The sequence below is a fragment of the Adiantum capillus-veneris genome, chromosome 5 (assembly GCF_014529385.1).
Source record: "Adiantum capillus-veneris isolate H3 chromosome 5, ASM1452938v2, whole genome shotgun sequence".
NCBI lineage: Eukaryota > Viridiplantae > Streptophyta > Polypodiopsida > Polypodiales > Pteridaceae > Adiantum > Adiantum capillus-veneris.
In genome coordinates, this window is record NC_140935.1 from 15381517 (window position 1) to 15395051 (window position 13535).

Genomic DNA, 13535 nt, shown 5'->3' on the forward strand with positions numbered 1-13535 from the left:
TCTCTTAGGGTCTCATATAAGCTTTGTAGCTCTGAGTTTGTATATACTCTATTATTCCAATACAGAGAGATAGACTACAGAGATCTCGTACGCAAGCTCTGTGTCTTCTCCTTCTCCATCTTCTTCCTACTCTGAGTTGCTGTCTTCCTTCTGTTTCCTGTTTCATCATCTTCAACACTTGCCAATGCTCTTTACCTGGGTTGTCCATGAACCTACTCACAACTCCCACTGCATGTGCAATGTCTGGCCTTGTCCAGACCATAGCATACATTAGAGAACCTACCGCTGCAGCATATGGAACTTTAGACATATAGGCTATCTCCTCTTGTGTCTTTGGACACATATCCTTCGTTAGTTTAAAATGACCAGCCAAAGGTGTAGAAACTGATTTTGCATTTTGCATTGCAAACCTTTCTAGTACCTTCTTGATGTAATCTTCTTGAGATAGCTTTATTGTCTTCTTCGTTCTGTCCCTTGATATTTTCATACCAAGTATCCTCTTTGCAACACCTAAATCTTTCATTGAAAAAGATTTGGACAGCTCCTCTTTTAGGTCTTTGATGTCCTGCATGTTAGCACTTGCAATCAACATGTCATCAACATACAACATTAGGATGATGAATTTCCCATCTCCCAAATTCTTCGTGTAGACGCAGTGATCCGAGTTACATCTTGTGAATCCATGATCCAACATCCATCGATCAAACTTCAAGTACCATTGTCTTGATGCTTGCTTTAAACCATACAAGCTCCTCTTTAATCTGCAAACCATTTTCTCCTTACCTTTTACTTCATACCCCTTTGGTTGAAGCATGTAGATTTCCTCCTCTAAGTCACCGTGAGGGAATGCCGTATTTACATCCATTTGCTCGAGATTTAGATCATGAGCAGCCACAAGGCTTAAGAAAAGCCTAATTGAGTTCATTTTTACAACAGGAGAAAATATTTCATTGAAGTCAATACCTTTCTTTTGAGAAAAACCTTTTACCACAAGCCTAGACTTGTACCTTTTCTTCCTTCAGCTTGTACACCCATTTGTTTTGAAGTGACCGCTTACCTTTAGGCAACTCAACCAACTCCCATGTTTGGTTGCGATGTAGTGAGTCCATCTCCACTTGCATGCTCTTCGTCCATTCTTCTTTGGATTCATGTTGCATAGCTTCTTCGTATGATTCCGGCTCTCGAGAATCTGAGATCAAGATATGGTTGAAGGAAGGAACAAACCTTTCTGGAGGTCTACTTGCTCTTGGAGATCTTCGGGGAATAGGTTGAGGCTCCTCATTTGGTTGACGTTGTTGCACATTGTCACCGTTTGCAGTCCTTGAGTCTTCACCGTCCTCAAGCTCCATGTACTCATCACCAGTATCTTTTGTTTGTTTTCTTTCCAAGTAATCTTTGTACATATTTTGTTCGTTAAAAATTACATCCCTACTCCTTAAGATTTTACCATCTTCAGGATTCCATAGGCGATACCCAAAGTCACCTTCTCCATAGCCAATGAAGAAACACTTTTTGGATTTTGCATCTAGCTTTGATCTTAGGCTTCTATCTATGTGCATGAAAACCTCACACCCAAACACTTTGAGAAATGCATAATTCATCGGTTTACCTGTCCATGCCTCTTCTGGAACTCCCCCATCCAATGCCGTTGAGGGTGATCGATTGATTAAGTACATAGACGTACTTACAGCTTCCGCCAAAAGCTCAAGCGGTAGGCCTGCATGTAGCCGCATGCTTCGTGCTCGCTCCATGATTGTCCTGTTCATCCTTTCCAAAATACCATTTTGTTGAGGTGTCCTTGGGGTTGTCCTTTGCCTCCGAATGCCATTGCTAGCACAAAAGCTTTCAAAAGCTTGGCTGCAATATTCACCTCCATTGTCGGATCTGAGGCATTTAACCTTGGTACCTGTTTCATTCTCCACAAAGGCTTTCCACCTTTGAAATATGGAAAATACATCGGATTTATTCTTCATGACATAAACCCATGTTTTTCTAGTCGCATCGTCTATGAATGTTACATAGTACAATGAGCCACCAAGTGATGGTGTACTTGCAGGACCCCAAACATCAGAATGAACCAACTCAAGTTTTTTATTTTTTCTTTCATTTCCTGAATTTTGAAATTTTACCCTCTTTTGTTTACCATAAACACAATCTTCACAGAACTCTAAGTCCACTTCTTTCAAACCTGGTAGAAGCTTCTTTGTTTGAAGGATTTGCATTCCTTTGGCACTCATATGCCTAAGTCGGTAGTGCCACACCGCACTGTCAACTTCTGTAGTTGCTGCACAGGCCGAAGGTTGCGTGCTAACAGTACACAAGTAAAGTGTACCGACTTTTTCTCCCTTGGCAACCACCAAAGATCCCTTTGAGATCTTCCACCGTTTGTTTCCGAATGCAATGTTGTGACCTTCATCGTCCAATTGTCCTGTAGAGATCAAATTTTTGTGAAGAGAAGGAACATGCCTAACATCTTTAAGCTTCCATTCATTTCCGTTAGCAGTTTTGACAGAAACTGTACCTTTGCCGACAATCTCACAAGCTTCATCATCTCCCAAGTATACATACCCAAAATTACTTTTGGTGTAGTCTTGGAAACGTTGCTTGTGTGGTGTCGCATGGAATGAAGCCCCGGAATCTACTATCTAGGAATTAGACACATTGTCTAATGAGAGAATTAGCATCTTGCTCTACTTTACCTGCCACATTGCCTTCGATGTTGGCTTGTTGTCTTGAGACTCTGTCTCCTTCTTCTTCTTGGGCCAACAATCCTTCTTGACGTGGCCCTTCTTGCCGCAGTTCCAACATTCAAGAACTGACTTTGTGCGTGACTTGCTCCGCCTTGAGCGATCACGACCCTTTTGGTTTTTGAACCTCTCCTTAGGCCTTCCTCTTGTTTCCACTGATAGTGCAGCACTTGATGATTCTCCTGTGCTTCTTCTTCGCATTTCCTCGCTTAGGAGAACACCCACAATATCATCAAACTTAACAGTATTTGTGCCAGAGATAGAATTACTTACAGCCATCACAAGGCTATCCCAACTATCCGGTAGAGATGATAGTATAAGGAGAGCTCGCACTTCGTCATCGAAATTGATTTTCACTGATCGAAGTTGACTTATGTTTGTGTTAAAGTCATTTAGGTGTTCTGCAACTGAACCATTCTCTGCCATCTTTAGATTGAACAAGCGCTTCATAAGAAATACCTTATTGGATGCCGATGGTTTCTCGTAGATGTCGTCAAGTGACTTCATCAAGTCCTCCGTGGTCTTCATCTCTGAAACATTGAAGGCCACCGTTGACGCCAAGCTTAACTGGATTGTTCCCAGTGCCTTTCGATCAAGGACATTCCATGCTTCATCTGCCATTGTTGCGGGCTTCTTCGCAAGACCGCCTAGTGGCAAATAGAGGTCCTTCTGGTAGAGATAGTCTTCAATCTGCATCTTCCAATGTTGGTAGTTTTTGCCGTTGAACTTCTCAATCTTGAGCTTCCCTTCCTCCGCCATAACTCCCACTCAATTCAAGGAATCCTTTCCTTGAGATAATTTAGCTACGAGCAAACCTTGCTCTGATACCAGTTGTTAGAAAATAAGACGTAGCTAAAAAGATTTTTGAGTAGATTACTTAATGGAGAGAGATAGATTTCACACACAAGAGATAATAGAGTAGAGAGAGAGAGAGAGAGTACACACGATATACGTGGTTCACCCAATGTGGGCTACGTCCACGGGAAAGCAGCCACTGGCTTTAGCACTTCAAAAGAAGAAGTAGTTTACAAAGGGATTAAATCCTTGATAGAGTTCCCGCCTTGCTTCACTCTCACCACCTCACACTCACCTTGTTGCATCAACTTCACACTATAAAATGTGTGTAGAAATGGCCTCCTTTTATAGGCCAAAAGGGCTGCCCTCTCTTATGAGAGACAGCCATGTGTAGCCGCCCTTGTGCGAATAAGTCCAAATCGGACCCTCCAATCCGCCCATGTGTGGCCGCCCTTGAGAAGACAAGTCCGCTTTTGAATTCGGCCACCGGCCACCGGCCATTAGCCATTGACTACCGGCCACCGGCCAACCGACCGGTTGTTTTCCGACTACTTTCCGGCCGCCGTCCGGCCATTATATTCCGACGAAAAAAAAAGTCCTAAAGTTGCCCCTGATTCTTGTCCGTGAAAATTTTGGTTTCCGGTGAGTGATTTTGTTTCACGCACGATGGCTTCTCCTCATAATGGGGGCCTTACAAATGTGCGCTTTTACCACAGAAAATTACAAGGGTAAATCAGGCTCCATACTTAACAAGAAAATCATGAGAAAACCTGTACTCTTTAAATTCTAAGACTTTATGGATCTTTGGGCAATGGGTGATCTCCTAAGCTATCTTTATTTCTAAGATGGTCAACATACCATAAAAAATTGAACAGCTCTTTTACCGTCCCTACTGAGATTCTTGCATAAGCTGAAGCATAATCCAACACCTTTTTTTCATATGCATAGCCGTGATATATGGCTGTCCCAAAATGAGTGGATAGGAGGAATGCTCCTACACAAAAAAAATATGTTCATCACAAAATTTTCCAATTGTTACCTTCACATTTGACATGCGCCATAAAGTTCATCTGGCTGGGTATTGGAAACTCAAGCCCGCCAACCATGATCACATGGCTAGGCTGCGGCTTCTTATGATTATAGACTCAACAAGGATTCAACTTACATTTAGATGGAATTAGTCTCTCATCAACAATTACATTCTTTCCACAATTGTAGTACAATGGAAAAGTGGCATTCGACCTCTCTTCCAATGACAAAGCTTGCCATAGCTTGTACTCTTACGTTTCGTTCACAAGAGGCCATTGAGAGTTATTTCGTACATGCAATAAACGCTTTATTTGTTGATATTCACTTTGCCCCATCTTCTTTGCATAGTTAGGATACCGGACAACATCGCAAGCATATCTTTTCCAATAAATTTTTTTGTCTGGCATAAATTGCAAGGCCATACCAATAGACACTCCCAAAAACCGCAAGAATGAATGTCTATCCAATGCATTCCATATTCGAGTTGACTCACGGTTTGCCAAAACCTTTTCACATTTTTCAATTATATATCTATTTGTCTTAGCCACAATAGTGTCTACCAAATAAAGAGGAAATAGAGCTCGAAAAAGCTGAATCTTTGTAAACTCTCTTGGAACATGTCCCAAGTCTGGACCCACAATATCCAAAAATGGTGGTAATATTTTGAATGTTCCTTTAGGCTCCACATCCATTTTATCACCGCTCTTCCAAGCTGGAAAGCTTACATTTGACCAATCACCCTCATCATCAGAATCCCACAAGACAAGACCTTATGCCTCCAAAATCTAATCTTCACACTCTTCTTCCTCGCCCACGAATGCATGTTCAGGTCTACAATCATCACCATCTTGCATAACATCCACATGTCGACCCTTTTTTTCAACATGCTTCTGTGAAGTACCCCTCTTTTACTCTCACGTTCCCTTCACAAGAGGCCATTGAGAGTTATCTCATATATATGCAATAAACGCTTTATTTGTTGATATTCAGTTTACCCCATCTTCTTTGCATAGTTAAGATATCGGACAACGCCGCAAGCATCTCTTTTCCAATAACAATTTTTGTATGGCATAAATTGCAAGGCCATACCAATAGACACTCCCAAAAACCTCAAGAATGAATGTCTATCCAATGCATTCCATATTCGAGTTGACTCATGCTTTGCCAAAACCTTTTCACGTTTTTCAATTGCATATCTATTTGTTTTAGCCACAATTGTGTGTACCAAATAAAGAGGAAATAGAGCTGGGAAAAAAACTGAATCTCTGTAAACTCTCTTGGAACCTGTCCCAAATCTGGACCCACAGTATCCAAAACTGATGGTAGTATTTTGAATGTTCCTTCAGGCTCCACAGGCATTTTATCACCGCTCTTCGAAGCTGGAAAGCTTACATTTAACCAATCACCCTCATCATAAGAATCCCACAAGAATAGACCTTATGCCTCCAAAATCTCATCTTCACACTCTTCTTCCTCGCCTACGAATGCATGTTCAGCTCTAGAATCATCACCATCTTGCATAGCATCCACATGTCAACCCTCTTTTACAACATGCTTCTGTGAAGTGCCCCGCTTCTTGAGAATCTTCTTCCCCTTCTTGTGAGCATGACTACTCTCAACATGAGCATTAGCATTTCGCCTCCTTGCATTTGCCTCCACAACATCACAATGTCTTACAAGATCCTCATCCACCAAAAAACCGAGCACCTACTTTGGCATGAACGCTAGTACTAAATTTAGAGGCATCAACATTAGTTGCATCCGCATGACTACCAAAACATTCTTTGGCATATATTGCCCTTGGTCGGCCTCTACCCACAATTCTCTTCTTAGGAGGTCAACCACTCTTAGCAACTAGAGAGGGCACACTTGGCAATTCACCAAGTGGCAAGCTTGCAATAGAAGAAATTAGAGACACACCCAAAACATCCATAGCCATAGATTTCTCATGTATATCCACAACATTGAAATTCAATGCATCATCCATAACATCCATCACATTCATCATATAAGCATACTCAAAAGTTATTTCAACCGCATCAGACACAAGTGGCATGCCCGCATTCGGCAATACATTTGAACTTACATTTAGAGCATCCCTCTTTTGGGATGCCAAAAACTCTGCCAAAGTAAACTCATCATCCACATCTGCAATGCATTGATGAGGTGCCTCCACACTTGCATCAACAATCAAAATAAGATGCACTCACAAGGACTCCCATGATAGCATGTAGGGAGTGGAGTCGCCTTCAAAGGCACACTTAAACAACTGTTTGCATGCATTGAATGGAATTATTCTACCTGCCTAGCACTTTTCTTGCCAATCAAGAGGATGAGTCTTCTTTACCAATGCAAGCCCAAACTCCGTGGCTGGATAGAGCAAAATTGCAAGGAGGGCATCCCACAACTTAGCGCAGGTGCAACCGAGAGGAGGGTGGAATTCTTGGTTGCCACCACAAAGCGCTATGAACCAACATAAACAACGATATCGTGCTCTAGTATTTTTGCAAAAAACGCTCCAGAGAGCAGGTTTTTGCTCTGTAGAGTTAGCCATGCTTTTTTCGAGATAAGAGTGCGCAGTTGAGCATTATTTGATGGGTTCAATGTGAATCATTCGATGGCCTTGCTCATCCCGATGGTTGCCTTTTTCCAACCTTCTCCCCTCCAAGGCTCCATAGCCAAAGCCATGCAATTATAAAAAACTTACCAAAAAATGCTTTAATTACAAGCTAATTAGGTAGTTTTATGGCTTTTAAAGAAATAAGGATGTTTTTTCAAGTCTTGAGAGACAACCTAGGCTAGCTTTCCAGTCATTCATGGTAAATTTTCCCTTCCTAAAAAATCACACCTTTTAATGTGTTTGCACGACATTTTAGTGTCTCACGACACTTTAGTGTCCAATTACAGGACTAGTGTTAATGGCAATGAGGTAAGCCTAGTTTGTTTCTTGTGTATATAATGTTCACACAAACTAAAGTTAGAATAGAATAACACAGGGATATAGACAAACCACTGTAATTGCTTCATTTTCTTGTGACTCATATGATCAAGCTGACTATGCCACAACTCAATAGAAGGCAGCTCGACTACATAGATAGAGTTCTCTTTCATAGAAGAGACATACAAGGAATATAATGAGCCATAATCTTATCCTTGTATGTCTCTTTCATAGAAGAGATATACAAGGAATATAATGAGCCATAGTCTTGTCCTTTAAGCATGGCCAAGCTAGCTTTTATGATATTCTAGAAACCATTTCCAAACACTATAGTGTATCCAAGATCATCAAGCTATCTTGCTGAAACCAAGCTCTTAGCTTTGGCACATGTCTAACACCTCACATCATGAACTCAATACCATTGGAAATATGCAATTTCACATCTCCAATTTCACATAACTCAAGAGTATAAGTATCACCTAGCTTAACTGAACCATGTGTAGAAGCATAATTGGAGAACTAATCCTTGTGAAAACTAGCACCTGAGTTAATAATCCAATTCTAAATATAGCATTTGTCAAGAGATAACAACGTCTCTAAACTCAAATTAAAACTGAGTACCAATACAGTTGACGATTGCAACATGTTAGGAACAACATCAACATGTGAAGACTCAACAACATTGAGCTTCTCTATCTTCATCTTGCTCTTAGGAGGTGCAAAACTTAGGACAATGGCTTTACCCTTCTATGTTTACAAAAAATGGATATCCTCTTTCATGTGTCCTTTGTTATGAAAATGATAGCATTCAATGTTCTTTGTGTCACGCCCATTGCTCTTGCTACATGCAATATTGCGATACTAAGAATAACCGCAACTGTGACTATGAACTCTCTACCTTTGATTGTTCCTCTGGCTACTTCCACTTGTCATATACGCAACACCATGCCCACTATTGTCAAGAGATTGACTACCTTTGATTGTTCCTCTAGCTACTTCGATTGCCATATATGTATCACCATGCCCACTAATGTCAAGAGATTGACGTTGAATCTCTTTCGTGAGCAAAGAGCTAATAAAATCAATAAAAACAAGCTTTTCCGTAGGGATGGAGTTACTAATGGTAGTGTTGTATTCCATGATGGAGGCAAAGAACATAGCAAGAAAATGTTTCTTTTGTTTCATCATAGAAACTAAGCCTCTTTGATGTCAACTGAAGTAAACACATTGTTAACTTGTTCAGGTGTGAATTGACACTGCTACCTTCTACACATAAGCTTCTTCATTAGAAACACTTTGTTATATGCACTCTTACCATCCCATGCTGAGCATAAACACTCGCATGGTTCTTTAGCATTGGTTTTGTCCATAATCTCGAAGAAAATACACTCACCAAGATGCAACTTAATAGTTTCCATGGCATGAGCATCAAGCTCTTCCCATTGATCATCACTGTCCAAACACTCTTTGTGCTCTTTCAATAGGACTATAAGTCCTTTTTTGATTAGGACATCAAGAATTTTGATATAGTGAAATTTGTGCAATCAAATTTCTTGATGCAGTAATCTTCTTCACAAGAGATAACAACAAGAGAGTAATGCTAAGAACTTGTGAAAATTTTAGCAAAGTCTCCTCTACTCAGAGATCAAAATCTCAACTAGAAACTCAGCACAACCCACTGCAATGTCAATGCAAAAGGGGGTTGTAAGCAAACTAGAGGAATTGTGGGAAAGATTCAGTAGAGTCTCCTCTGTACCCAAATCAAAATCTCAAGAGAATTTAAGCAAAAACAATGCATAAACCAACAAGAGTGTTGACTAGGCATAAACTAGTATATTTTGCTCAAAGAAACTATCAAAAGACTGCCAACTTGGCATCAACGCACCTATACCCATCTATAAATGTCCTATGGTGAGGCAACAAATGGAGATCTCTAGCAACCTAATCCACCTCACATTGGGGTAACTTGGCCTTTGGTACTCGGCTTCAAATAATCTCACGCAATGACCCTCACAAAAGGTTATGCAGACTTGACTAGCCACAGTCTTAGAAAGGCTCTTCCAAATCGAGTCTTAGAAACGACAGAACTGTCTTAACATGCCAAAATTGGTTGTACAATGAGGTACAACCGGCAATATCTATAACATAATGTACATCCAAAATGTGACACTGTCATTGCAAGACCGCATGACACATGCTCAAATAGGTGCACCAATGAGATGCAAGAAAAATCTATACTCAAGTGAGCATTCTCTGTGGGGAGAAAAATGCTTTCAGTAGAGCATAAGCACTCAAATGCTAGTCACACATAAACCATATGCGTCTAAACTCCCACTGGAAATTGTAATGGTTCACACTCAAAGATGGTCGGCAAATCTGTTGTGTCAAGAGAATGTGTGATCGTCCCTGTGAGTGTTAATCTATATTTGAGAGTTGTCCCTAAGAAAGAATCTATGGCTATGCATAGGTAGTACCATAGAGACCATACATCATGGCCAAATGCAAATAGAAATCCAAAATAAACTACTTTTAGAAACACATGCGAGTACTGTTAATCGCAATCTGTAACCGGCCTCTCACTACTACTGACAAGCTGTCTCTATTTGTCACTCTCTACAATGCTAGAGAGTGTGTGAAAACTTGTAGTTGATGTCATCAAAGTCGATGCCGATGCCGAGTGTCACTCCTCTATGAAAGAGGCACCTCACCCATGCACGTCAATGTTAGAGGAGAAGTCGACGCCACAAGCCGGGAAACTCGTCGGGAAAACGGGTTGTTGATGCCGCAAAACTAGGTGTCAATGCTGAGATCCACAACTGGATATAAGTGTCTTGCCTGCTTGAAGATGCCGTAGTCGTCGAAGCTATAAATCGGAGCATTTTTGTGTATGTGTGTGTGAGGATACTGTTGATGTCATGCACATTGATGTGGAAAATGTGCTCATAATTAGGTCAAATGGACACTGCCATTGCATTTAGAATGTGCAAAAACCCCCAAAATGACTCTTGGATTGTGCATATCTGAGTATGTATGATGAAATTATGGCCAAAAATCCGTTTTTTTGAGCCAAAAAAGATACTTGGTGAAAATATGTTTTTGCTAACTTGCCATACTTTGGGTTAAATAAGCACAAAAATATGGTCCCAAATCTTAGCAAAATCATCTTTTGAATGAGCTAAACACAAACTGAAGATCTCAGGTCCATAATCCCATACGTGGCTACAAATTTCTTGCTCCAAATCCTGTTGAGCACACACCAATGCACTCCAATGTGTGCCTATCAAAGGACATTAGTCTCGTTGAATACTCTCCTCCATAAGCACTCAAGAAGGGCTGCAAATCAGCTCCAAATAGTGCACAAAGCACTCACAACAATGAAGCTTTCTCGCCAGCAACCAATTGGCTCTGATACCCCCTGTGAAGAGTGCATCCGTAGATGCATGCATGCTTGACGTGTTGTGTAAGGAAGGAGAACACAAAGAGTTTTTGGTGAAGCTCTCAATAAGGATCGGAATCCCTAACTACTCTTTATTAATCCATATTACCAATGAATAGAGATAAGGTTAGTACGGTCAGTAAGATGGCTGTCTATCAAGTTGGCCTCTTGTTTTCCTAAAACCTAACATATTCTTGGCAATTGTCTAGAGGATTTACAAATATCTAGCCTCCCCTTATGCCTATATAAGAGCCTCTTTGCAATCATTTTATGCATGTAATTTAACTAAACTTTCTTTTCATTATGAGTGGCTCACTCAAATTTCTACCATAACCAACACATGGTATCAGAGCCTTAGAGAGATTAGTATTTCCTAGTCTCATTGATCCAGGTATTGGGGATGGGAATGGAGAGAGTTTTTTAAGGGAGCTTTTTTCACTCCCTCTCTCTCTCTCTCTCTCTCTCTCTCTCTCTCTCTATATATATATATATATATATATAAATAAATAAATAAATATATATGTGTGTGTGTGTGTGTATCTTTGTCTCTCTCTCTCTCTCTCTCTCTCTCTCTCTCACACACACACACACACACACACACACACATTCACACACACACACACACACACATATACATATCTATATCTATATATATATATATATATATATATATATATATATATATATATATATATATATATATCTATATTTATAAGCTTACTTTGTATGACAAGTGTGCTTATACAATCTATGTATTACCATCTCTCTATATAATTTCCCCCCCTTCTCTCTCTCTCTCTCTCTCTCTCTCTCTCTCATGCGAGAGAGAGAGAGAGAGAGAGAGAGAGAGAGAGAGAGAGAAGGGGGATGAATTATATATATATATATATATATATATATATGTATATGTAGATAGACACACACACACACACAAATATATTACATATAAGTATAAATATAAATATTTATTTATTTATATATATATGAGAGAGAGAGAGAGAGAGAGAGAGAGAGAGAGAAGGAAAAAAACTCCCTCCTAAAAGCAAAAATCTGCAAAAAGCTCCCACAAAAAGCTCTCTCCATACCTCAACTCCTTGGTATTAAGACTCTGAAGTATCTCTCTCTAATAAAACTCTTATAATTTTTTGCTTAACCCAAGTATTGAGAAAGTTCTTGACAATGCTTAGAATCATTACCCTCCTTATATTAAAAAGAAGTCATTAAAGAGTGTGTACATATTTGCATTTTATTCAATCAAACATTCTATTTATCATACTTAACTTGTATGTGCATCAAAAATCAATTGCCAAGTTGCTTCTATTTGATGTCTGCAACTAACTGCAAGTGATCACTTTTGGCAATTCAACACATACATGGTATGACGAGGGTGTGGCGTGTCAATATTCAACATCTTCACGTGTTGATCAAAATGCCAATCAAGAGCTAATTTTTTGCATCTGTTAATAGATTGGTGGGAAGCATAATTGGCCTCAAAAATAAGGGAAGGAGTTGCTCCAACTCCACAACTTGGCCAAAGCCAGCACACCACAGCTTGTCCCTTAGCAACTTGCCAAGCAAAATTCAAGCAAAAATAGAAGGTAGTTCCCCTACACAACACGAAAGCAAAAGGACCAAAGCAAAAGGGCTGCATTTTCCTATTGTAAACCGGGATGAGTCTTTGAAGTAAAGACGCCCCATGGCACACAAAGCGAGCAAGTCAAATTGGTGATGAACAACTTCATCTCTATGCGTAGGGATTGTGCCCCTTCCCTATAAGCATTGATGCCCATGCATAAAGCATTGCATGATTTGCATGAGAATCAATAGCCAGTTGTTGGTAGCTTATTATTCGTAAAGAACTCAATGGCCAGCTAACAACTTAAATGCTCTACACTACACTTAAGTGTGATATTATTGAAATTGTGCAAAGTATCATAAGCTTCTATTTGCAGATAAAAAGTGACCAAAAGAAAAAACAAAAGAATCCAATGAAGAAGCTCAAAGAAGAAGGAGAGGAAAAAGATAAGAGAAAAGCCATTAAATCATTAGGGCACAAAAGAAATGAGTTGGAAGGCGAGTCAACACAAGGGGGGCTCAAGTCCTCATCACTATATGACACAGGCATATTCAAATGGGAGAATGCCTGTGCCAAATAGTGCGGAGACAAGTAGGGCACCATTTAAAATTAAGGAAAACACTACGAAGACAAGCATCATCAACGACATCAACACATGACAATAGTCAAGCAATTGTTTGACTATTTTCCTCTCTCTAGAGAAGTCTCTCTGCAAGGTTTATCCTTGTCACTGGTCAAAACCAGACCCGACATTTCTATATGAGAGTGCAATTTGCCAAGAAAGGTATAATCCCTAATGCGAGAACATTTTTAATGGTGAGTACTATATCCTGGGGTAGAGGTATGCAAAAATCTACTAAGAAAAGGATGGTGAGCATTGTACCTAAAGAGAAAGGGGAGAAACACATCATGGTCGGGCAAGCCTTCCTTTTCCATCATGTACCAAAAAGATAGTGGTAATTTATTTATTTTTTGCAAAACTCACAATTGTGAGTGAATTATATTACACAACCC

The 13535-nt window shown here is 39.9% G+C and overlaps 1 pseudogene; it reads right to left on the reverse strand.

Moving 5' to 3' along the window:
• Positions 1-6008: 6008 nt before the first annotated feature.
• Positions 6009-6510, reverse strand: LOC147456917 (uncharacterized; annotated as a pseudogene).
• Positions 6511-13535: the final 7025 nt, after the last annotated feature.